The sequence below is a fragment of the Mustela erminea genome, chromosome 3 (assembly GCF_009829155.1).
Source record: "Mustela erminea isolate mMusErm1 chromosome 3, mMusErm1.Pri, whole genome shotgun sequence".
Taxonomy (NCBI): Eukaryota; Metazoa; Chordata; class Mammalia; order Carnivora; family Mustelidae; genus Mustela; species Mustela erminea.
This window is the reverse complement of record NC_045616.1, coordinates 148,743,020-148,769,816: the sequence shown is the minus strand read 5'-3', so window position 1 is coordinate 148,769,816 and position 26,797 is coordinate 148,743,020. Positions and strand designations below refer to the sequence as shown.

Sequence of the window (26,797 nt, the reverse complement as noted above, 5' to 3'; positions counted from 1 at the left end):
CCATGAGTATTTGAACATGTGTAATATGATCTCTGCCAATATGTGATCTATTAGGCACTCCATAGTAACTATAAATTTTGTTTGCTTTTGTGTTTATTTTGTTTTGTTTTGTTTTGTTTTTTGTTAAATGTGATACAAATTCACAACACATGCTACGCTTGGATTACATACTACATGTGACTCACTGTGCATCAACAAAATACTCAAAATTCATTAGCATTGAAAAATTGTCACAGATCAAGGAAGCAGGTACTTGAATTTCTTAGTACATACAATAGAAGAAAATAAAACACAGCAGAAAAGATGACTGAAAAGAAATGTATGCAATTTAAAATAACTCCGTATATGGGGATCGGATTGGCACAGCTAATATGAGTGAGAGAGCATCAATAGGCTGAATTATAACTTGATTGGACTTTGAGAGGCCTGTGAGGTGTGGTCTTCACATACAGGCAAAACAGATTTCAAGATTGGGGATGACATTCAAGTAATTGTAACATCTATGTAAAGAAAAGTAAAAGGAACTAAAGAATGGTGGCAAAAAGAGCAGGAGGAGATGCTCTGATTTTTAAATAAGAAATAGTGAGGAATTGGACTTAGATTTTAGTATAATTGACAATAAAGCAAAGCTTTAGAAACATTTCTGGAAGAGAAGAAACAGGAGAAGAGAAAAAAAAGGTTGACCCTAAAATTATTAGCTTATAAAAACATGAAACTGTGTAGCAAATTTTGCTGTATTTTTGTATGTGTGATTTCTTTATTTTTTAAAGATTTTATTTATTTTACAGAGAGAAAGACAGAGCACAAATTAGGGAGTGGAGGCAGAGAGAGAGGGAGAAGAGGCTCCCCTCTGAGCAGGGAGTCTGATGAGGGGCTCGACCCCAGGACCCTAACTAAGATCATGATCTGAGCAGAAAGTAGATGCTTAAACTGACTGAGACAACCAGGCACCCCTCTATGTGGCTTTTAATACTTATTTAGAAAAAAAAAATGTATTCAAGATTATAGCTGTTCTAGCTAGTAAAAATATTAGATGAATCACTTTCTCATTTCACGAAATTCACCCCTGTACACCAACACAAACTGAAATGTAGATCTGAATGAATTACAAGGTGAATGACATGATGATAAAAGGATTTAACAAACGGAATATACATAAGTAACCACAGGATAATTCTTTCACACTGAGATAAATATTTATATAGAGTCAGGAATTAAAAAAAAATCTCAGATGGAGGGGCCTGGGTGGTTCTGTTGTTAAAGTGTCTGCTTTCGGCTCAGGTCATGATCCCCAGGTCCTGGGATTGAGCCCCACATCAGGCTCCCTGCTCAGCGGGAAGCCTGCTTCTCCCTCTCCTGCTTCCCCTGCTTGTGTTCCCCTCTCGCTGTATCTCTCTCTGTCAAATAAATAAATAAAATCTTAAAAAAATATATCTCAAATGAGACTTAGAATATGGTAGTTTTCTCTATCAGTATCTCTCCCTACAATTAGGGTTAATGGTTATACTTTTTTACCAGTTGTGCAAGAATCGTATTGGGCTAGAACTAGGATTTAATTTTAATTATCTGGTAAATACAACTTGAAGTTTGCAATTTTTTACGGAAGCAAAAGATTAATATTTCACTGGCTGAAATTAAAGTTGACCCAAAAATCTATTTTTAATTTATTTTTACTTTTTTATTAATTGGCCAAAGACCTTAACAGACATCTCTCCATAGAAGATAAACAGATAGCAAATAAGCATATGAAAAGATAATCATATATACCATCAGGGAAATGCAAATTAAAATAGTGATAAGATACCACTACACACCTATTAGAAATGGTAAAAGTCTGAAACACAGACAATACCAAATACTTATGAGGATGAAAAGCAACAGGAATTCTCATTTATGAGTGGTGGAACGGAAAATAGTGATACTATAAAAGTCAATTTGGCAGTTTCTTATAAAACTAAACATACTCTTATCATACAACCAGCAATTGTGCTTCTTGTTATTTACCCAAAAGAGCTGAAAACTTATGTCCACACAAAAACCTGCATGCAAATACTAATAGCATCTTTGTTCATAATTGCCAAAAGTGACCAGAAATTCCTTCAGTAGGTGACTGGATAAACTGTGGAATGCCAGACAATGGAATATTATTCAGCCTCACAAAGGAATGAGCTATCAAATCATGAAAAGACATGGAAGAAACTTAAATGCATATGACTAAATTAAAGAAGTCAATCTAACATATTTTTAAAAAATACCATTGTAGCTTCAATGATGACAGCACTGGAAAGTCAGAAAAAAAGCAAGTTTTCTTTCCTTTTTTTCCCCCCAACAATGCACTTGCAGTACAAACATGTGAATCATCTAATTTCTTTGAATCTCAATTTTCTCATCTACCAAAATTTGTGGCTTAAATAATTGACTTTAATATTTTTTAGTCTAATAAATTATTTGGATAATTTTATATATTTTTTATGTATCAAGAGACAATTTTCAAGTCATAGATTTCAAAAAAGAAACTTTAGTTGTTCTTCTTAGAAGTCAAGTTGATGAATATATAAAAGGTGCTATCTTAATACTTTCACACCATTTGGTGTGATTTTTAAATGAAATTAACATCTTTGCCCTTTATGCTAAGTTGTTTAACAAAGCATAATTCATGAGTGAAGGTGAAGAAAGTAGTTCTTGTAGTGCATTACAGATATATACGATGAGTGTGTTCTTTATAATACTGATCTTGTCTGGCATTCCAAAAATATATAAATGCATTTTAATCTGCAAATTTATCTTTAGAATCTCTACTATGATAATTATAAAATGATAAATAAGGCTCTGTGGAATGAAAGAACAAATGTAAATATTACTACTGTACTTATGTAAGTAAATTCATTTACGATGAGGAGAGAGAACTCCAAATATAAAAATATGCTCTATTTTAAGAAATTGATCCTTGCATATTATAAAGAATTAAAATACAAATTACAATAAAATATTGAGGGGCGCCTGGGTGGCTCAGTGGGTTAAAGCCTCTGCCTTCAGCTCAGGTCATGATCTCAGGGTCCTGGGATCGAGCCCCACATCAGGCTCTCTGCTCAGCAGGGAGCCTGCTTCCTCCTCTCTCTCTCTGCCTGCCTCTCTGCCTACTTGTGATCTCTGTCTGTCTAATAAATAAATAAAATCTTTAAAATAAAATAAAATAAAATAAAATAAAATAAAATAAAATAAAATAAAATATTGAGACTAACCCAGTAGAAACATGTTGCAGACATCTGCCATTTTCTGATTAAGCAGCACTCAAATACCTTCCCTACTTTCATGGAACAATCCACTATATGAACTCTCAGAGCCCTTTCACCTCTGAACTCTTAGGGATCTGACACTTTCTTCTTACAGCCTTTTAGTTAGAATATATACCAATGACATATGGATGTTAATTATATTTTCCAGCACCCTGAAACAAATGATGGGTGAATGGAGACCATTGAGAAATTTTTCACAATGGTGGTGAGGTTCTCAAGGTCAAGATATAGTAGACCTGATTCCAGCAGCCTTGTGGGCAAATCTAGTGGCAGTTGCATGAACTAAGAGTCATTCTAGCTATATTGTTTCAGTGGTGAAACATTGCTTCCAGCTACTCCCTCCTTCAGCCATAGTAGCATTAGTAACACTGTACTATGAGTCAAAGGACCTCAAATGTTCTTCTTGCAGAACACTATCACATTTTTATAAGCGATTTTTTTCTCTGAGCTTCACATTTTTCATTTATGAATAAAGATTCTCATGAATTATCTTTGAGCATGTGCAGCAACCTGATTATTTGAATTTATGATTTAATAACTGAGTATTATTTATAAATTATTTTCCTTACACTGAGTTACTCCCACGACCCAAGATTAAATAAGCGTTTAGATATTCAGTGCAGGCATTCCTTCTGAGGGCTCCGAGGAAACAATATTCTTATCTTCTTAGAGAAATGGATTCTCACATCTGTCTGAAACGTTACTGCTCATAACATGTGCATTTCACTGGATTGATTTTTTTTTTTTTTTTTACCAATTGGTTCTTAACTTTTAAACTTTGAACTCTACAGAGGTCTAGGGAATGTCTTTTATTTTTTTTTTTCTTTCTTTCTTTCTTTTAAAGAAAGTGCTGCCTGCTTTATTATTTTGAAAAAAAAGTCTTGGTAAAAAAAAAAAAAAAAAACAAAACAAAAACCTCTGTAGACTCCATAGGTGACATGTGAAATTCCACATATTCAAAAAATCCTATAATTGCCACCAAGTTCTAAACTCTAGAATTATACGTTACTTAGTAGAAATTTATCTGACTTTGCACAGAGGAAGCCTAGCTTAAACATAAAATGTCAGGAAGATAAAGCATAATGGAAAGTCCATATTATTTGGAATTACTTTCAGTGTGAGATATATGAAAAACATCCTGTGTGGAGAAGTCTGAGTCACTGGGAACATGATGTTCAATACACCTAAGCGGGGCTTCCCAACTGTCAAACCTGTATATTCACCAGATGAGAAAGCTGTTCTTTGTGTCATCTTGAAGCTAAAGCAACTTAACTTTTCCATGATGAATTATTTAAAGCCGTCATACTGTCAGGCAGATTTAAATATAAGGGAATTCATTTTATGTTGAATTCTGGCATACTTATACAGATGAAAGTTACAAATACTGAACGAGAGCCATTTTAAGTTTAATAAATAACTATTTAATACTTATCTATATAGCCATGTGCGTGTGTTTGCATTACCTTCAGGATGTTCTAAAATCTTGTGGTTACAAGCATAACTCCCATTGCTGGCAAGATGCATTCGCAAGCACATGTCTGATGCTGGAGCTGTGGTTTCCATCACTTTTGGATTAAATGATCAAGAATATTGGTATCATTCTCTTTTTCTAAATCTAGTTCTTGTTCAATTTCTAATGATATTGACTTCTGAGTTTTGTTTTACCATCTTGTCCTTCACTCTTTTTACTGTGAGAAAACAGTTGTTTTTCTCTTTCAACTGGTAATTTATCTGTTTAGCAATTTTACTCTTCTCAATCTGTGTCAACTGGAACCCCTCTTACAGTCCAAATGCATACACTCCTAAACCACAGAGACTGTGGAGGGCTTTGCCTAAATTTGTTTCATCACTAGGTTGATCGCCAAATCAATATTTTCAATCACAATCTGACCTTTTCAGGACGTTCTTATAGCCCCAAAGTTTGGGCTGACAAATTGTATTTGCTTAAAGGAGGTACACACATAAATATATATGTACATATATATTTAAAATCACCTCAAAGTATGTCTCTCTCTAAAATATAATGTAAAAATAACATAAATCAGGAAGCATTACCTTTTTCATATTGTGTTTTTCTCTTAGAGATAATATTGTGGGGCACTTGGGTGGCTCAGTCAGTTAAGCATCTAACTTCGGCTCAGGTCATATCTCAGGGTCCTGGGCTCCAGCTCAGGTCATAATCTCAGGGTCCTGGGATCAAGCCTGCTTAGTAGGGAGTCCGATTATCCCTCTGTTCCTCTCCCTACTTGTGCTCTCTCTCCCTCTCTCTCTCTCAAATAAGGTCTTTAAAAAATATTAATATTGTAAGTGAAACAGATATTAAGTTTCATGTAGGTGGTTATGAATACATTATGTGTGTACATACAGGCCTTACTCCCTCCGCATGGCTCATTCCTCTTTCTTAGCCTTAAGAGCCTTACTTCCAAATTCCATTTAGTAATACCTATCCTCTGAGGCCTAGTCTAACAAATGTTTCCCCACAAAGACCTCTCTGTTTTGGAGAAAAAAAATCTCTTGGGGTCTCTTGTGTTTCTATACATCTTCTGAATGAGTGGCATTGACAGCTTTGTTTGATGCTATTTTTCCATGGATACCTGTAGAGCAAACAGCCATGGAAGAAAGGTAGAACTTCCCTTTGGGGTAGAAAGCGGATTTATTTTCTGACTGGATTATGCTGTCCTCTTTGAGGACAAGGATTAAAGAGGTCTGTTTGCAGACCCAATGTAACACTGAAGATTCCAAAGCTTAGGGTTCCTTAGCCATGACCCGTAGTGTGTGTATGACTGCTTCACGTTCCCCAACGGGAGGTAAGAAGTCAGGGGCAAGGAGAATTCATGCCACTTACTATAATATGGGTAAGAAGGTCACTCTTCTCTGCTTCTGAGTCTCATAGGTTCTGACCCCATCTCCAAAACTACAGCAGCCTAACTTGTTAGCTTGATAGTAGGGTAAAATCTCAAACCATTCACTTGCGAGCCTGGATACCAAACCTCAGTGGAATCATTTGATCCTCTAAATTACCACAGCATTAGCCAATCCTGGTTCATTATGGCACACCAGCATTCTAATCATTTACATAGATGTTATCTAATTTTCCCTTTGTGTAAGGTTTTTTCGGTTTTATTATTTTGTTTGTTTTGTTTTGTGTTTAGTCTCACACTGTGTATTTTCTGTATCCTGTGAAGTACTTCTTATAATGAAGCCAATAAGTTAATGTTTGTTGAATGAAAGCTAAATGACGAATAGACAAATTAATTCAGAATGTGTGCTGCAAGAGTAGTGTGAAGATACCAAATTTCATGTTCAAATATTTAATCTTAAAAATGTTTTACAGAAAAACTTTTTAAAAGCATGCTTTGATTTTGGTTAACATTATACTTTGCTTCACTTCAAAGACTATCACAATCAAAGACACAAATATTGGATAAGAAAATCATATTTTATCAATAAAATCCTGCTTTTTCACTAAGTTCCTCTTTACACAGAGGCAATTAAGGAAGCTATTCAAATATTGAGCCAATAGGCATTCGTGAATTTTCAATGCTATTCTATTATTTATAGATCAAAATACACGCACGGACATTGCTACTGTGTTGACTAAGAATAAATAAATAAAAGGAAATAAATTAGAGACTATCATTCATGGTGTCACTATTTTTTCTGTCTCGAGACAAATTCTGTTACTGTTAGAATAATGTAAACATATTTATATGGAGTTTTATTTTAATATTTTATGTATTCCTGAACTTAAACACATAGTAGGAAAGACAATGTCCTGAAGATATATGAGAATATAAGATGATAATCACAATATTGCTCTACTTGGCTGCAGTAGCTAATATAAAATTACTCCAAATTTTCATGGGGCTGACTCTAGTCTTCCTAAAGTCTAGCTAACACTGCTCAAAAAATTAGAAAACAAAAATAGAAGAAAATGGTAGTACCAAAAACAATGTTTCTGACCTTATCCGTACATGTCTGAGTAACAAATAGATATTCTGAATTTCTTTGTCTTCTAAAAGTATTTCCATATATCACACTATTTTTATGTTTAGTGTATATTCCTGTTGTATACAACACACACACACACACAGTATGCATACACATATCATCTAAGTTGATAGATTTTCATGAAATAAATTTCTAAAATGGTTATTCAGTTTGATTTAAAATATCAAAAGCACTACTGTAGAGACTCCTGGTGGTCTAACTCACTATCTGGTTTCCAACACTGAGCCCTCCATACATCTTGCCAGGCATTATGTCCCTGTGCCTCACTTACCCAGAACAGACACTATTTTTCCTAGCCTCTGTTGTGGCTGGATATGGCCTCATCACTAAGTTCTAACCTATGGCATATAAGCAGAGTATTATCTTGCAAGATCCCAGGAAATTTCCCTAGAAGACGTTGATTGGTGTTTTATCTATTCTTTCCCCTTCATCTTGACACTTGAATCCTGAATGTGATGGTTAAAGCTCCCTTTGGCACCATGACAATGAGCATCACGCGTGGAGATGGAGAATGCAAGCAACTTTATCCCAGAGAACACTGTAGGGTTCTACCTCCATGAAATCCCTGAGCTGCCTTCCTCTGAGCTCAGTTAATAGAGAAAATATTTCAGCTCTTTTATGTTTGTTACTCAGAGCTGAATTTAACCCTAATTTAAGAACCATAAAACTGAAAGTGTATGTTTTCCAGTCTTTGGATTTCAGGGGTGAGGGTGCATGGGAAATAAAGTACAGAGGAAAGAAAAAAAGGGAAAGAAAACGGGGGAGGGGGGGGTGTGAGGGTAAGAAGACAGAGGACACTCTACCCTAACTTACAGAAGACTTATTTTTGGTGACAGTTTTTTTTTTTTTTTAATGCAACCTTTATCACAAATATTAAAATCCTGTTTTTCTCTTTTTCCTCTGAAGTAAGAAACTACATCTCATGCTGTATCTGTGCCATTCCTAGCACACAGGACTATGAAATGCAAATGAAAGGTGTGATGTGCAAAGTTCCCTTCAACCCCTCTGCCTTTGAAGTCTGTCCTCTCACTGTATAGAATTTCAACTCCTTGCTTGAAAGTGCCCCCATGTCTCAGCATCACCTCCAGGAGAGAATCAAAACACTTTCAGATGAGATTCATGACTTATCAATCTGTGGCACCTTCCCACTTTCCCTGTCATCGTCAGTGTCTGCTCAGAAAACACCTACTCATATTTTCCACACTGACTCCTGTCTATGCTGGGCTCTTGCTAAGTCTTCGTGCCTTTGAGCAAGCTGTTTCGTCTAAAAGAAAAGCCCATTTTTTTCTGTTTTAATGATCAGTGAGTCACCAGTCTCCCAAGTGAGTCTCCAGAGCCCATCCACTCTGCCACCCCCTGGTCCCTCTGTTGTCATGGAACATGTAGGATATTTTAAGTTAAGGTTACTTGAAATGGAACAGATGCAAAAGGGCACTCTGATCTTCCCAAAGGCAAAAGATAATATCCCAATGTGAAAGAAGTCCTCTCTAGAGCAGAAGGAACCAAACATTCTTGTCACCAAGGATGAGAAGTTGAAGCCAAGACAAATCTGTTAAAAGAAAAAAATAAAGGCTTGCTAAACTAACTCTTACCTTTCTAGTCATGTCCTTCTACCCAGTTAACTAACTAGCCCAAGCCCATTTGCCTTGGGACATTTTTCACAGTTTACTACTCTTCATCCAATTCACTAAAGAAGAGTCTGGCTTAAATGCTTTTTATCAGTTTTTATTTCCTGAGATAGTTCCTATGTCATGTAAAACTTACATGAAATACATTTATATGCTTTGCTCTCACTGATGGTTCATTACAGGGAAATCCGGACAAGAACACGTGACTTGGGCATTTACTTGTCTTCCAAACCCAACTGTAACCTCCAGCCAGAACTTAACTTTAATCTTTATGCTCTAAGCTGATTAGCCTAGTCTGGGGCTCACAGTCAAGACTCAGTTAAATGAACAAATAAAATGGGGTTTGGCTTCTCTGAGTTTTGAGTGACCCACTGAGTAGTGAGGTGACCGTCGCCCAATTTCCCCATAAGCCAAATGGGTGTCATAACTTCCCGAGTCTCTAAGAATTCATCAGAGTTATGGTTACAGTCAAGAATACCTGAATGACTCGAAGGCCAGTGACACTGTTGAGAAAATAAAAATTAAAGAATGTCTGTTAAATTAAGAGTGGCTACTCTTTACATGAACTATGTTCCATGCATCACTGCCAAGTTTTATTGGATCATTTCTTCTGAGCTGGATATAGGAAAATGTTTTAATTATAATTTGAATTTTATATTTCTTAGAATAAATTAAAGCTAAACATTATTAAAATACAGAATTGTTACGTAATGTCTTCATAATGAATACTTAATTCTTGTATATCTTTTAGAGCTATGGTTTTCTATTTTAAAGTTAGGTTTTCTATCTGTATGACGTACATTATATATAATTTAGAAAATAAAATTCCTCTACAAGATTTGAAAATGTTTTTAAAACATGCATTTTAGAAAGTAACTACAATAAATGTTTTGAATTGAAGTATACCCAAAAAGATACTCAGTGATGAGTAATAATAAAGCTCCAAAAGTTGAAAGAATTTAGCTTTTCTGTAGTATTTTTTTTTTTTTTTAAGAGAGAGAGGGCGAGTGAGCTATCTGGGGTACAGGCAGAGGGAGAAAGAAAAAGAGAAGCAGACTTCCCGCTGAGCATGGAGGCTGACATGGGGCTTGACTGATCTCATGACTCTGAGATCATGACCTAAGATGAAATCAAGAGTTGGACACTCAACGGATTGAGCCATCCAGGCTCCTCTTTAATCATTTCTACAGTAAAGTGGCTCACCTTTCCTATAACAAGTAGGAATATAATTCTTCCTCTTTTGGGGTATTTTAGTTTCCTTAGTTTATATGGAATCTTCTAGGCTTAATTAAAATCTAATATGGAGCATCATGGTTCTTATTTGTAAGAAAATTGTTAAAATTTTTTTAAAGATTTTATTTATTTGACAGAGAGAGAGCATGAGTGGCAGGGAGTGGCAGGCAGAGGGAGACAGAGAAGCAGGCTCCCCACTGAGCAAGGAACCTGACTTGGGGCTTGTTCCCAGGACCCAGACATGGGGCTGGATCCCAAGACCCTGGGATCATGACCTGAACCAAAGGTACACATTTAACCAACTGAGCCACCTAGATACCCCAAGTGTTAAAATTTTTATGCTATATATACACACACACACACACACACACACACACAGTGCACACATACATACATATATACACATACACATATATACATATATACATATACATACATATATAAATAGTATGTGTATATACATATACATATATATAAACATATATACATACATATATAAATAATATGTATATATACATGTGTGTATATATATTACACACACTGAAGTTTTATTTTAACATTAGTCAAACCAACTGTTAACAGTTTTCCTTAGAAAATAAAAATTGCTAAGGAGCCATAACAATTTTTAATGCTAAGTATTATATGAATGTCAATTAATGATAAAATTGGATAAAATGTCCTAAACAGAAAAAAAGACATGTGTAGTGTTTTTATAAGTTTGTGTTTAAAAAACTATGTTCAAATGGTCAGATGTTTATAGAGCGTTATATTTCTATTCTGGTTCAAATTCACCCTTTATTGTTACAATCATGCTCTTACCAATATAGCCAACTCCTGTAGCAGAAAATTATAGGAAATTTGTCCATTTTCATAAACTACACCTAAATAACATGGCTAAGAAGACATTTTATCATAGGCCATAGCTTCATGAAACTCTACTCCACATGCTCAATAGTGACAGTAGTATGAACACACAGTGCATGTTCAAGGGCTTTGCACGCTCTACGTCTTCTGAAAGGCCCTTAAAAACTGTCAACTTGTCCTTCAAACAGGAGCACCATTCCCTCCATGTGTCCCCCAGTTGCAAATCCCACCACCACTCATGGGTCAGGTCCTTCTCTGCACCTGCAGCATACTGTAAAGAGTATTTTATTTTGCACTCTAAACTTCTACCACATATTTATTTTTTTCAAATTAGACTGTGAACTTCTTAAAAACAGGATGGATATCCATTGTTACTTCTCAATTACTTGGAGTAGCAGGATGGGCCTACCAAGGAAAATGTCCTTTGAATTCATTTCTGAATCATCTAATAACAAACATGAACTTAATCTAATAAATAGTTCAGAATAATGGCCTCAATGGTATAAAATACAATCTTGGTTTTCAATGAAAATTGAATTTTGATATGGCTTAATGATTTATAATTTTTGATAATAGTAATAGAAGCTAAACCATTGCAAATCTAACACTATAGGCAAATTTGCTGTCTCTCTGTTATTCATTCAATAAAAATTATTTTTCAAATTCTATTACATTGGAAATTACTGCACTGTGATCTCTCAAGATACCAATACTAAAAAAAAGAAATGAAAGAAACCTGTAAGTTTAATCAGAGACTAAGAGAAATAAAACATATATAAACAAGATTCAATATTGTCATAAAAATATTTATCCTGAATTACAATATGTAAGTGCATTTCTCATTTTTTTTTATTATTTGATTTCTAAAAGAATACTGTGAAGTAACTGGAAAGAGATAAGATGTTAAGAAATGTATGAATAACAAGCAAAATGAGTCCAAATGAGAAATAACATTTTCATGAGAAAATACCGTGTCATGTGGAGAAAGGGGAACTCTCTTTCACTGTTGGTGGGAATGCAAGTTGGTGCAGACACTTTGGAAAAGAGTGTGGAGATTCCTTAAGAAATTAAATATAGAGCTACCCTATGACCCTGCAATTGCACTGCTGGGTATTTACCCCAAAGATACTGATGTAGTGAACAGAAGGGCCATCTGTATCCCAATGCTCATAGCAGCAATGGCCACAATTTCCAAACTGTGGAAAGAGCCAAGATGCCCTTCAACAGATGAATGGATAAAGAAGATATAGATAGATAGATAGATAGATAGATAGATAGATAGATATCACATAGAATATTATGCAGCCATCAAAAATGAAATCTTGCCTTTTGCAACAATGTGGATGAAACTAGAGGGTATTATGCTAAGCAAAATAAGTCAATCAGAGAAAGACAATTATCATACGGTCTCACTGATATAAGAAATTTGAGAAACAAGACAGAGGATCATAGGAGAAGAAAGGGGGAAAAATGAAGATGAAATTAGAGAGGGAGACAAACCATAAGAGACTCTTAATTTCAGGAAACAAACTGAGGAGTGCTGGAGTGGAGCGGGGTGGGAGGGACGGGGTGGCTGGCAGGTGGACCATGGGGAGGGTATGTGCTATGGTGAGTGCTGTGAATTGTGTAAGACTGATGAATCACAGACCTGTACCCCTGAAACAAATAATACATTATATATTAATAGAAAAAGATCATATGATAGTTGTCTTTTGGTAGGAGAAGAATAAATGAAACAAGATGGGATGGGGAGAGAGACAAACCATAAGTGACTCTTAATCTCACAAAACAAACTGAGGGTTGCTGGGGGGAGGGGGTTTGGGAGAAGGGGGGTGGGGTTATGGACATTGGGGAGGGTATGTGCTTTGGTGAGTGCTGTGAAGTGTGTAAACCTGGCGATTCACAGACCTGTACCTCTGGAGATAAAAATATATTATATGTTTATAAAAAATTAAAAAATTTTAAAAATAGAAAAAGAACAGATTACTTGCAGAAAGAGTATTTAACAAACAAACAAAAAGATAATAGCTGTTTTAGCAGGTATCAGGTAATATCTTATTATAGTTTTGATCATTAGTTCAATTCAGCACCTCTTCATGGACTTGTTGGCCATCTGTACGCCTTTTTTGGAAGTATGTCTATGTGGATCCTCTCCTCATTTTCAATCTGTTTCTTTGTTTTACTAGAGTTATATGAGTGCTTTACACATTTTGGATATTAATTCCTTTTCAGATATATGATTTGCCAATATTTTTTATCATTCCATTTATTGCCTTTTCATTTTGTTGAATATTTGCTGTGCAGAGACATTCTAGTTTGGTGTAGTGCCATTTTTTTTTTCTTTTACTGTCTTTACTTTTGGTGTAAAATACAAGAAATTATTGCCAAGATCATGTCAAGGAGTTTACTGCTTATTTTTTATTCCATGGGTTTTGTAGTTTGGAGTCTTACATTGAAGTATTTAATCCGCTTTGAATTAAATTTGTAATTAGTGCAAGACAAAGTTCTAATTTCCCTGTTTTGCAGTTTCCCTAGCACTATTCACTGAAGGGAGGATATTTTCCCCATTGTGTACTCTTGGCACTCTTGGATAGCCATTGAGTTTATTTCTGGCTCTTGATACTGTTCCATGGATTTATGTGACTGTTTTTATCCGAGTAATGTGCTGTTTAGTACTGATTTGTAGTATGTTTTGAAATTAGGAGTTGTGATAATTCCAGCTTTGTTCTTTCTCAAGATTGTTTGGTTATTAAGGCCTTTTTTGGTTCTGTGTGAATTTTAGGATTTTTTTTTCTATTAATGTAAAAATGTCATTTGGATTTTGATAAGGGTTGCTTACACTAAATCAGTAATTCACTTTGGATGGTATGGACATTTTAACAATATTAGGTCTTTGAATACATGAACATGGCATGTCTTTCCTATTTGTGTCTTTCATTTATTATAATAGTATTTGGTAATTTTCAGTGTACAAGTCTTATGTCCTTGATTAGATTTATTCTTGTGTTATTACTTTTGATCCTATTGTGCATGGAATTGTTTTCTTAATTTTCTTTCTGGATTGCTAGTGAATGGCGATGCAACTAATTTTTGTATGTTCATTTTATATCTTGCAACTTGGTTGAATTTGTTTACTAGTTCTAAGCATTTGTGTGTGGGGGAAGGGATATTCACGTTTTCTCTATAAAAGATCATGTAATCAGTGATTAGATATAACTTTAATTTTCCTCTACAATTAGTTGCCTTTTATCTCTTTTGGTTGCCCAGTTGTTCTGATTAGGACTTCTAATAATATGTTGAATACAAAGTGGTAAGAGTGAGCATTATTGCTGGGTCCTGACAGCATTCTGAGACAGAAGAGTCAGAGGCCTGTAATTTGGGCATTGCCCTAAAAATGATCACAATGTTGGACATATTGTCTAGTCTTTCCTTTCCCTCCCCAGGGAGAGGCCAGGAGCTTAAAGTGTCTTCCCAAATGCATGGTACTCTGTTCCAGGAGGAAGGATTACAGTAAGAAGGTAACACAATCTTCCTACTACTTTTGATGTGTTTTGGTTTCATATTCGCCTAAGGTGCAGAGGCCATCATAACTAGTTTCTGGATTTCTCAGAATGGGAATTTGAATGAATGTCTCCATGTGAGGAAATATGGTCTAGGACTTCCTACTCTCCATCTTGCTGACAGTCATTCAAGACATGTAATTTTTCATGAACTGACATGAGTAGACACTGGAAAATTTTGAAAAGTCTATAACATAAACTGATCTAAAAGAACACTGGTATCCATGGAAATAATGGAACATGAGCGATCAATAGAATTAAATGAAGAACATAATCTGAAGAACAGGTTCTATTTACTCTAGCACCAAGAGCCATAAGATACTTTGGAATAAACCTAACCAACGAGGTAAAGGATCTGTACTCAAGGAACTACAGAACACTCAGGAAAGAAATTGAAGAAGTCACAAAAAGATGGAAGACCATTCCATGTTCATAGATCAGAAGAATAAACATTGTTAAAATGTCTGTACTGCCCAGAGCAATCTATACTTTCAATGCTATCCCAATGAAAATTTCACTGGCACTTTTCAAAGTGCTGTAACAAACAATCCTAAAATTTGTATGGAACCAGGAAAGACCCCGAATTGCTAAAGAAATGTGGAAAAAGAAAAACAAAACTGGGGGCATCATGTTGCCTGCCTTCAAGCTTTACTACAAAACTGTGTTCACCAAGACAGCATGGTATTGGTACAAAAACAGACACATAGACCAGTGGAACAGAGTAGAGAGTCTAGATATGGACCCATAATTCTATGGTTAAATAATCTTTGACAAACCAGGAAAAAATTATACAGTGTAGAAAAGACAGTCTCTTTAATAAATGGTGTTGGGAAAACTGGACCGCTATGTATAGAAGAATGAAACTCAACCATTCTCATATGCCATACACAAAAATAAACTTGAAATGGATAAAAGACTTCAATGTGAGGCAGGAATCTATCAAAATCCTAGAGGAGAACATAGACAGTAACCTCTTCAACATTGGCCACAGTAACTTCTTTCAAGACATATCTCCAAAGGCAAAGGAAAGAAAAAAAAATGGATTTTGGGGACTTTATCAAGATAAAAATCTTCAGCACAACAAAAGAAACAGTCAACAAAACAAAGAGGCTACCCACAGAATGGGAGAAGATATTTGCAAATGACACTATAGACAAAGGGCTGATATCCAAGATCTATAAAGAACTCCTCAAACTCAACACTCAAAAAACAGATAATCACATCAAAAAAATGGGCAGAAGACATGAACAGACACGTCTCCAAAGAAGACATACAAATGGCTAACAGACACATGAAAAAGTCTCCATCATCATTAGCCATTGGGGAAATTCAAATCAAAACCACATTGAGATACCACCTTACCTCCAACAAGTGTTGGAGAGGATGTGGAGAAAGGGGAACCCTCTTACACTGGTTGGTAGAAATGCAAGTTGGTGCAGCCACTTCAGAAAACAGTGTGGAGATTCCTTAAGAAATTAAAAATAGGGGCACCTGGGTGGCTCAGTGGGTTAAGCCGCTGCCTTTGGCTCAGGTCATGATCTCAGGGTCCTGGGATCGAGTCCCGCATCGGGCTCTCTGCTCAGCAGGGAGCCTGCTTCCCTCTCTCTCTCTCTCTGCCTGCCTCTCCATCTACTTGTGATCTCTCTCTGTCAAATAAATAAAAAATCTTTAAAAAAAAAAAAAAAAAAAGAAATTAAAAATAGAGCTACCTTATAACCCTGCAATTGCACTACTGGGTATTTACCCCAAAAATACAGATGTAGTGAAAAGAAGGGCCACAGGTACCCCAATGTTCATAGCAGTAATGGCCATAGCCGCCAAACTGGGAAAAGAGCCAAGATGTTCTACAACAGATGAATGGATAAAGAAAATATGGTCCATATATACAATAGAGTATTATGCCTCCATCAGAAAGGATGAATACCCAACTTTTATATCAACATGGATGGGACTGAAAGAGATTATGCTGAGTGAAATAAGTCAAGCAGAAAGAGTCAATTATCCTATGGTTTCACTTACTTGTGGAGCATAAGGAATAACATGGAGGACATGAGGAAAAGGAAAGGAAGAGTGAATTGGGGGAAATCAGAGGGGAAAGATGAAACGTGAGAGACTGTGGACTCTGAGAAACAAACTGAGGGTTTGTGGGGGAGGAGGATGAGGGGTTTAGGTGAGTCTGGTGTAATATTACATGGAGCATTGGGTGTGGTGCATAAACAATGAATTTTGGAACCCTGAAAAAATAAAATAAAATTTAAAATAAATAAATAAATAAATGAAGAACAGATCTAAAGACTACTTCAAAAGTGCAAGTGGGAGACAATGGTAGCTAAATATAAGGCATTATCGTAGGAAGGATAAAGAGATCCAGCTAGCTCAACAGGTAGAATATTTATATACATTTATGTTAAGACTATGTGTTAAGCTTGAGGGTGGATGGGATAGAAGGCAGAGAATTCAAATAGAATCATAAGAGTTAAAGAATAACAAGGCAAGAATGTAGAGTCTATTTTCACTTAGTAAATGTATACTACCTATAAGACATCCGAAAGGAGATGTTGAGTGGGCCATCACCTAAATTAGTCTAGAGCTCAGTGGGGAAATCAGAAAAGAGGTGTTAGCATGTCAGTAGGATACTGAGATAACTTAAGGCTACTGGTTAATAAGGTCATGTTGGAAGACATCAAAGTAGCAAAGAGTGTAGGGTGTAAGACTAGTATGAGAAATTCAACATTTAGAATTAAAAGTAAAGGATTAGAAGGGGTGCCTGGATGGCTCAGTCAATTAAAGAACCAACTTTTGATTTTGGCTCAGGTCGTTATCTCAAAGTCCTGGGTTGGAGTCTGGCATCAGTCTCTTCATTCAGCAGGGAGTCTGCTGGATGATTTCTCTCCATCTCCCTCAGCACCTACTCCTAACTGTGAATTCTCTCTCTCTATTTCTCTTTCAAATAAATAAATTTTAAAAAAAAGTAAAGAATTAGGAACCTGTAAAAGAGAAGAAATATGTGGTTTGGTGGTAGTGGTTTAGACAGGAAGCAGGTGAGGTATCATAGAAGCCTAGAGAATAAATAGTTTAGAAGGGAAAGGATTGCATAATCAGTTAAAGCAATGTGTTTATTGATAAAAGACCAAGATTCCATTAACCTATTTTTTACACTGAACTTATGTTTGCAAGTATTAATGGAGTAAAGTATAGAAATGATTATTTTTTTTAAAGATTTTATTTATTTATTTGTCAGAGAGAGAGAGAGCGAGAGCAAGCACAGGCAGACACAGTGGAAGGCAGAGTCAGAGGGAGAAGCAGGCTCCCTGCGGAGCAAGGAGCCCAATGTGGGACTCGATCCCATGACGCTGGGATCATGACCTGAGCCGAAGGCAGCTGCTTAACCAACTGAGCCACCCAGGCGTCCCAGAAATGATTATTTTAAACATATCTACCACATGATATACAATGGGCTATATCCTTAAAGCCATTCTCTTATTTAATTAAATAGTTTTATGATCATTTTCTACTTGAAGATACTAAGACTCTGGCATTGAAATAGCTTCTCCTAAAAGCTGAGGTATGAAGACAGTTCTATTTGAGTTCAGTGTCTTTCTCCAACACTGGATTTAAATAGACATGGCTTAGAATCATTATGCCTCTAACTATCTGTCATCAGTCCTTGAGATGTGAGTTATTTAATATCTCAAACTCTCATCCCCAGATGTTGGATGATCTGATAATAGTAACTAACCCATAAACTGTAGTTAGTATTATAAGACCCCAAACAAGATAAAGTACTCTTTCTGATTCATAATAAGCTCTTGAAATATGTTAGTAATATTCTGTTATATGAGTATCACACTTTAGAATTTAATTCGTATTTATTTTTATGTTACATTTTTTTCTATCCACAAATGTTAAAGATAAAAATAGGAAAGGCCCTTTATTTAGTACATCTAGTGAACTACTACAAAAATTTTAAACCTGAATGTATATACTATGATAATCAATGGTATATAATATTTAGGATAAATGTGATTTTTCTCCCACATTATCTCACTTTACAACTTAGCTTAGAAAAAAATCAAAGTCATACATATTCAAATGTCTTCTAATAGTTTCAGTGAGCTAAGGAGCCTACGATTTAAATGAGTCTGATTCTCTTATCCTGGTAAACTAGGTTAAACTCTAGGAACAACCACTACATAGGTAGGGTTTTTTAAATGAAATAGAAAATTTCTTCTGTGATGGTGACTTATTAAAAAAAAAAAAAAAGGACATGGGGAAATTGTAGAGGACCTTCTTCAACTATTTTGCTATCAATCTCTCAGACCTATAAAAATAAGATTAATCCTAACATTTTCAAGACTTTAGAGATTTTTTAAGATATTAACAAAATGAGACATTAAATATCTAATTTTTGAGGTAGCTAAGAAAGTAAAGGGTTTTACTTTTAATATCCTAAAACTCATTGAGTTTTTATTTGCGATTTGTTGCATATATTTCCTGTTATTACATTATCCTGTTTATGCTTTTATAGCTTTTAGCAATTAGAGAATAAAGTAGGTAATATGTTTGCATAATATAATCATTTAAAAGACTGGATATATAAAACGGTCTCCCAGTTGTATTAAAGTCCCTGTGGACATTCCAGTTAACTCTTGTAGGCTACTAAAATATAACTTTGTTGCATTATGTGAAAGCAAAACAACAAAATCCTGTAAGGTACTCTGGAGTATTATTAGATAACATGCTGATATGTTTACATGGGGAATTTGCCACACTGTTAATATAATAGCTTCTTTGTGGTCCTATAGAGGTTTTTTCAGCAAATATATCTTTATCTGGAATATTCAAAAGGTGTTTATATTCACTTTCCAAATAATTAAAAATATATTCTCTAGGTCTAGATTTTTATCCTGAGAATATTATGATGATGATTTTATTATTTGCTTTTATTATAAAAGGGTTACCTAGTCATGGTAAGGAAATAAATAAATAAAACAATACATTGCATATAAAGGGAAAAGCAAAAATCTTATTAGTTTCTTCCTCTGATGCTCATTTCTACTTTCCACATATAAAAATTAATATGCATCTATAATGTTGAAGACAAATTATAAAAGTAATAGGTATATCAACAAAGCATAAAGGAAAAAAGCTAAATTGATACTTTTTAAAATTTCATATTAGTATTTTGCAATTGTTTTTGGCCATAATAATAACTGCATTTTATGTTTATTATAGCCCTGGTTTATTATTTTTAACCACCACAGATCACACAATTTTAAGAATGTACAATAATTTCAATATTGAGCGGTGAACATAGACATGATATGTTTGAAAAACAGAAATCCAGATTAGTAGACAGCAATCCTCTTTTGTTTCAAACAATTAACTTAAAATTTGTGAGTTTAAACAAAAAGAAAACAAGGGTTTTTGGTTTATTGGCTGACAGAATATTCTGTTAAACATGATTTTTAAAAAAGCAATACAAAAAAAAAAAAAAAAGCAATACAAAGTAATGTGTCTTTATTAGCATGGTTTTGTATGTATAGATAACTAAGCTCATTTAAGATGTAGCTAAATAGGAAGAGAAAAGAAATGTTCATAATATTTTACCCACATCATGTTAAATTTATAAATTATCAAAATAGAGAACAAATTCTTCATTATATACCTCATTCTTCCTAGAAAGACTATCTGGATCAGTCAGGTGGTAAACTTGAAAAGTTTTGGAGTCAGGTTGATCTAAGCGTGAGTCTTGGCTCTGTCACTAAACATTAATAAACTGGTTTATCTGAGTGAACTAACTTCTGCTGGACTGAGTTTGCCTACTTGAAATGAACATGGCAACACCATTCAGTATGAATGGAAAAATTATTACATGAAATAATGTCTCTTAAGAGCCCTGCTTATATAAATTTCTCAATTATAATTAGTGATAATAATAATATTACCAGTAAAACTATAAGCATTCTATAACAATAGAATTTGGGGGGGAGGACAAATAGTTGTAAGATATCTGCCTGCAGGGCTATACCATGTGGATTCACATGTGAGTACATACACCCACATAGGATAACCATGAGGTCCAAAAATTTTTTTGTTTCATATCTGCTCGAATACCAATATTTAACCTCATATATTCTCGATATCCCATTATCTACCTCAGGATTCAACATTTCCAATTCATCATGGACAGTGTAAACCATGAAATACCACACTATTTCTGCTTTGGTGAGGAATCAAAGAGGTCAAAGATATCCTCTTATTTTCCTATTCAAACTTACTCAATAATCCTGTTCACTTTTGTGAAAACTCATGCCCTATCCCTCAACCAATAGCTGATTTTAAAACGTGAGAATCTTAGCAATGGTCCCTATAAATCCATTTAGGCTAAACAGAATACATGTGCTTTTGTCCAATAATCAATGGCAACAAAGACTACTGATAACTTTTAAATAGAATTACCACATAATTATCTGATAAAAAAAACTCGACATATATATAAACAGTACTTCCATACCCAATTGAATTACACTAAAAAGCATTAAGTGCCACAACATGATCAAGGAAAGACAACAAACAAATTACCGATGTCTTTTCCCATAGAACTATGCTGCATATGACCAAGTCAGCTGGGACTATTCTAACAAAATACCACAGAATAGGAGGCTTAAGCAATAGCTAGCTCAATCTAGCTAATTCAGTTTCTGGTAAAAAGCTCTCTTCCTAGCTTGTAGCCCACTGCCTTCTCCATATGTCTCACATGGCCTTCCCTTGTTTCACGTGCACAGGAGAGAGGAAGAGAGAGCATCTTTCTTGTGTGTGTTTGTTTGTTTTTTGGGGGGTGTTCATTTTAATAAGGACAATGAACCTATCAGATCAGGGTCCTATACTTATGAACTCAATTAACTGAATAGAATCAATTATTATTCTATTAATTAATTAAATTATATGTATAGAATTCATTAAATTGCATGTAAGGGATTCCAAAAACTATAGAAATGAACTAAAGTAATTTCTGTGTACTACATGAAAGGGAATAGAGGCAAAGAACCCTTGAAAGAGATGTCAAAAGCAAGTGGACTCATTAATAATAAATCTCAGCAAAAATAAACTGAGGGTAAGAATACACGCCCAGGTGTAAAACCTTGTCTGCAGTGGTACATTGGGTGGGAGGAAGGTACCAGGTTGATGGAAAAAGCGTTCAGAGCTCAGTATGATTCAGAAAAAGCAGAGAAGCCAAGACAGCACCTAGAACCACACACACACACACACACACACACACGACAGATTTCCTAAGCAATCTGTATTTGGAAAGAGATGAAGATTCTTGCATTTCATAAACAACTAATCTGGACAACTATAGTCTTAGCCACATTAAGATACTAGGCTAATGTGGGAGTTTTATTAACCCAAGAAATCAAAAGAAAAGCCTGTTAAAAACCAATTCATAAAATCTGAAAATGTCTACATAGCATAATTATGGTAAGCAAAACAAGCAAAGTGCTCAGTAATCTCATCTCCCCAAATAGGCAAAATACATAATGAACAAATCTCTGGGAAGAAAACATAACAAGGTTTTAAACATATTAAGAAAATCACCAATCTCCTAATAAGAACCATAGAAATTAAAACTACACTGACATCTAATTTCTCACCCAACAGACTATAAAATATCCAAAGGTTGACTGTGGGAGGCTTATGGTTATGTAAAATAGGTCACTCCCTTTGAGGACAATTTGTCAATTTCTACAAAAGTCATAAAAGTTATATTGTTTGAGTAATAAATTCTATTTCAGTGCGTTGTCCTACAGACTAAGATATATGATTTAAAATTGAATATAATAATAGAAGGTAGTCAGCATAATCTTTTCCAGTACTATGAGGAACTTTTTCTGTAAGAATTACATACACAGAAAATGATCTATATAATATTCACACAATTTTAACACCTTGCTACATGGATTTCTTTTTTTTTACAGAAAATGTAACCTATTCTTATCTATTACTGTCTATCTACATACAACTGTTAAAAGGGATTATGAGAGGTTGATGCAATGAAACATTAGGCATAACCTTGTATGAGGTAGGAAAAATCTCCAATGTTATTCATTTCTTTTAATGAAAAACTATCTTCTTTTAGATAGTTTCAGAATAGTATAGTATGCCATTAAATATTCTTAAAAGTGAGACAAAGTATACATTTATATTTACTTCCTTATGCCAAAATATCTTCAAAAGAATATACAACAAATTTATGGTGTCTCCCATTTGAGGAAGACTGGAAACTAGGCAGAACACACTGGAAAGAAAGGAGGCATTTTCTTGTATTATTTCATTTTCCTTTTTTAAATTATCTAAAAGAATAACACATTTTGAATTATTAAGAGGGTTTGGTGCTTCCCCACCCTTCTGCTCACCCATCCACGTGTGTAAATAATTCTAAACAAATGACGAGGAATGGAGCATCTGGTGCTTGAGGTGGTGTGCAGCTCCCAGCTGTGCCTGATCCTCAAAACACAGTATGTTTTTCAGCAGTAATGTTTTAATAATTACTATCCTCTTTATCTATAACAGATAAAATTGCATGTTGATTTAATGACACTAAAACAAATAAGAGCTTATCAGCTATCATGTAGATTAAGAAGTTACTATATTTGGGAAGCCAGATTTTAAAAAAGAAAAAAAAATCAAACTGATAATTCACTTATGATATATTCAAGATGGTTTTTAGACAAAGAGAAGAATTTAGGGATAGTAGTGGAAAAGGCAAGGTTATTCCGTTCTATTGTAAGAGGAATTACGTTTGCTTAAAACCAAGGGAATGCTCACAACAAAAGACTTTTCCTATTAATTATCGCAAGGTTCCATTTTGTTTCAACAAATAGGCTAAATGAATTTATGACATTTCTTGTGATAAAAATTAAAAAAAAAATTACTTGAGTCAGTGTGTAAGTCTTCGTATTTTGCCATTTAAATTGTGTTCTAGGGGCGCCTGGGTGGCTCAGTGGGTTAAAGCCTCTGCCTTTGCCTCAGGTCATGATCCCAGGGTCCTGGGATCGAGCCCCGCATCAGGCTTTCTGCTCAGCGGGGAGGCCTGCTTCCTCTCTCTCTCTCTGCCTGCCTCTCTGCCTACTTGTAATCTCTGTCTGTCCAATAAATAAATAAATAAATCTTTAAATAAATAAATAAATAAATAGATTGTGTTCTATTCTCAGATACCACTCCAGACTTAGTATATCTCTGGAGATGGGGCCAAGGGTCTATTTCAGAAAGTGATTCTGATATTCACTAGTGTTTAAGAAATACTGCCCCTAAATATTATAAAACTAAAATGGCAGTGTGTCCTATTTATGATGCTGAAAACTCATTAGCAATCTTGCTATAAAAAATTACAAGGCTGGGCACATGTGTAAATACACACTAGCATCTGTAATGATGATAAGTTGCACATCTTCCTAATACCAAATACTGCTGAAATAGTGTGAGTTCAAAGTTGGGATTATGGAACCAAAGTTTCTTAAGAGACAACTCACTGCTAGAGGCTAAATTTTGCCCCACTCCCAAATTCATATGTTAAAGTCTAAACAACCAGCATATCAGAATATAACTTTATGGAGGAAAGCCCTTTAAAAAGATGATTAAGTGAAAAGGAGGTTGGAATGGGCCCTAATCCACCAGGACTGCTGTCTTTTTAAGATGAAATTTGTTTTTTCCTGTGAAGAAGCAGTGAGAAGTAGACCACCTACAAGCCCAGGAGAGAGATGTCAGGAGAAAGAAACTCCTACCCGAAGTCTGACTTGGACTTCCAGCCTCCAAAAATGTGAAAAAGAATATTTCTGTTGTTTGAGGTACCCAGCCCATGGCATTTTGTTATGGTGTTCCTACAAAAGTAATATAACCACAAACTAAATTTTGTTCTCACTATAGCAAAATAATTAGTCCTGGACTACAAAATTGAGGCAATTCTGCCATTGTCCATGACTGAAAGCATGAATAAAATTTTAAAACTAAACCATGTGATTTAAGATTATTGTTTGGGAAGCCAGTCTATCACTTAGGACTGGAGTAAATTTCAACTTGAAAATCGACTTCTCTGAGTTTTCGTTTCTTCAGTGTGAAATGATGAGATCCAGCGGACACAAGCTGGGTCTTGTGAACATGCAAAACAGATAATGGCTTTAAAGCATGTGGTGTAATTTTTGGGACATAGAAGTGCTCAAAGAATACATTCCATTTATGTCTGCCTGGTTAAGAACATCATGACAAATATAAATGAAGATAGTGAGGAAAAAACAACATTCAGGATCAAGATTTTTAAATAACAATGTTAAATAATGTTTAGGTGATGATTTGAACCACTGTGGGGAGTTACTCAGTTCTCCTGGGTATCTCTCATATATACAAGTGGTACGCATTGTGAAAATATAAGAACCCTTACTAAAAATTGAGCGAGGAAGCCCTGAAGGGGGCACTCTCACACATTACCACCAAACAGGAGGAAGTTTACTTTATATGCACAAGAGGAAGAACCCATTGCTCCTCCCCCAGAAACAGCTCAGCCAATGAGAAGCTGTCCCTGTGAACTCTCCAAAACAGCGCTCCCAACTTCCTCCAGAGGGGCAAGCCCCTAGGCTCTGTTCTCCAGACTTATGTACGGTTTGCCATCATTTGCTTGTCCTAAATCGCAATTCCTCTGCTGATGCAAAAAAAAAAAAAAACAAATCAACAACAACAAAAAAACAAAATTTGCTGGCAAAATAGCTGGCTCTCTCTCTATCTCTCCTTTTCCTCAGTTTTTCTTTTATTACAAGTTCTCAGCCAAGAACCTCCGAAAATAGTGGGAGAATTATTTTTCCTCCTCTATGCTCCCAAGAGATGTAGTGTAAGTCAAATCAAAGGCGGCGGGGGGGGGGGGGGGGGGGGGGAGGAAGGGGTTTCCTATTAGAATACATATGATTCAAAAATCACCAAACCTTACAAATATTGTACTATTTCACTGGATGCAGTGGATAAAGGTAATTTTTACCAAAAATCACTTCTGAGGTAGGAGGACACTGGCCAAATGGTAGCTTTGTTCTTTCCATTTAACACTTTGGAATCTGTGTGTATGTTCTTTATTTTAACACTATATACCAACTTTACTCCCTCAACCCATATTATTTTATTGCCTCTTAAGTGAATGGACTTTAGCAGTGCAGGCAAAGTGGTACAAGCAGAAGAAAACTTCAAAGAAAATAGAATTCGACTAAAATCTGAGCCCTGCCACTTAACAAGCATGACTTTAAGCAAGAGTCTTAAAGCTATCTGTATTAGGGGTGCCTGAGTGGCTCAGTGGGTTAAGCCTCTGCCTTCAGCTCTGGGTCCTGGGATGGAGCCCCGCATCAGGATCTCTGCTCAGAGGGAGCCTGTTTCCTCCTCTCTCTGCCTGCCTCTCTGCCTACTTGTGATCTCTGTCTGTCAAATAAATAAATAAAATCTTAAAAAAAAAAAAAAAGCTTTCTGTATTAAAGTTCATGGACTGCAGTGTGTGTTAAATAATTGCAGGGCACAGTATAAAATGAAAATGCTGTCAGGCTCTAGCCAGTGGATATTTTAAAATGTACTTGGGAATTTTGTGTTCAGATATGGTGAAGCCAGCAGATTGGGAGATGAGTGTCATTAAAAAGATAGTTTATTACTCATAATTTCGAAGAGTAGGGGACATGCCACACCATGCAGAGCAACATTAGAGAGCACTGAGGTTGGTTGGTGAGAGAGAATAAGGCAGATAGATTACAAAGGGAACTGCTAGAAAGCCTTTATTATGGCTTTCTATTATGGCTTTCTAGGAAAAAAATGGGCAAAGTAGGGTGAGTAGGCTAAATAGGTTTAGGACTGGCTAGCTGAAAAGACTTCAGTGAGCTCCTAGCATAGGGAGGACTGACCCTATGATCACCTGGTGTCGCCTCCTGTAGGTGGTCCTCCCCCAACCACCCTCAATCCAGACACGACTCACATAAGATTTACTGGTTGGGGCCGCCTGGGTGGCTCAGTGGGTTAAAGCCTCTGCTTTTGGCTCAGGTCATGATCCCAGGGTCCTGGGATCTAGCCCCATGTCGGGCTCTCTGCTCAGCAGGGAGCCTGCTTCCTCCTCTCTCTCTGCCTGCCTCTCTGCCTACTTGTGATCTTTGTCTGTCAAATAAATAAATAAAATCTTAAAAAAAAA

General features: G+C 35.5%; 1 protein-coding gene across 5 annotated transcripts in view; it reads right to left on the bottom strand.

Annotated features, from left to right (window-relative positions):
- The window catches only part of CDH18 (cadherin 18), a 986,019-nt gene that overhangs the window by 336,619 nt on the left and 622,603 nt on the right, over positions 1-26,797 (bottom strand). The window contains exons 1-2 of one of the 5 annotated variants that reach the window (XM_032337721.1): positions 5,352-5,416; positions 4,760-4,861 (exon numbers count right to left, since the gene is read on the bottom strand). The exons of the other annotated variants lie outside the window; for them this stretch is intronic. The gene's annotated coding sequence lies outside the window, so the exon portion shown is untranslated. Of the gene's footprint in view, positions 1-4,759; positions 4,862-5,351; positions 5,417-26,797 lie in introns of those variants that run through there. 5 annotated transcript variants of the gene reach the window in all.